The sequence below is a fragment of the Geospiza fortis genome, unplaced genomic scaffold, assembly GCF_000277835.1.
Source record: "Geospiza fortis unplaced genomic scaffold, GeoFor_1.0 scaffold13, whole genome shotgun sequence".
NCBI lineage: Eukaryota > Metazoa > Chordata > Aves > Passeriformes > Thraupidae > Geospiza > Geospiza fortis.
Window position 1 is genome coordinate 629,761 of NW_005054384.1, and position 205 is coordinate 629,965.

Below are 205 nucleotides of genomic sequence, written 5' to 3' on the forward strand. Positions count from 1 at the left end.
CCCCGGGGGCTCAGGATTTCAGTCCCCATCAGCTGTGGTGGAGAGCATCATCCAGAACATCTCTGTCATCAGCTCTGCTTGCCTGTAACATTTGCTGCTGCAAAACACACAGTCCATATGAAAATGCCATAAAAGCAAACCACAGGGGAAGTTTTGTACCCCAGCACAGCATCTGTTTGTATTGTTTTCCTGGTTTCTTGGAGCT

At 48.3% G+C, this 205-nt stretch overlaps 1 protein-coding gene across 1 annotated transcript in view; it reads left to right on the forward strand.

Moving 5' to 3' along the window:
* BCL2L13 (BCL2 like 13) overlaps positions 1-205 on the forward strand; it is a 31,835-nt gene that overhangs the window by 12,327 nt on the left and 19,303 nt on the right. The gene's annotated exons all lie outside the window — the stretch shown is intronic.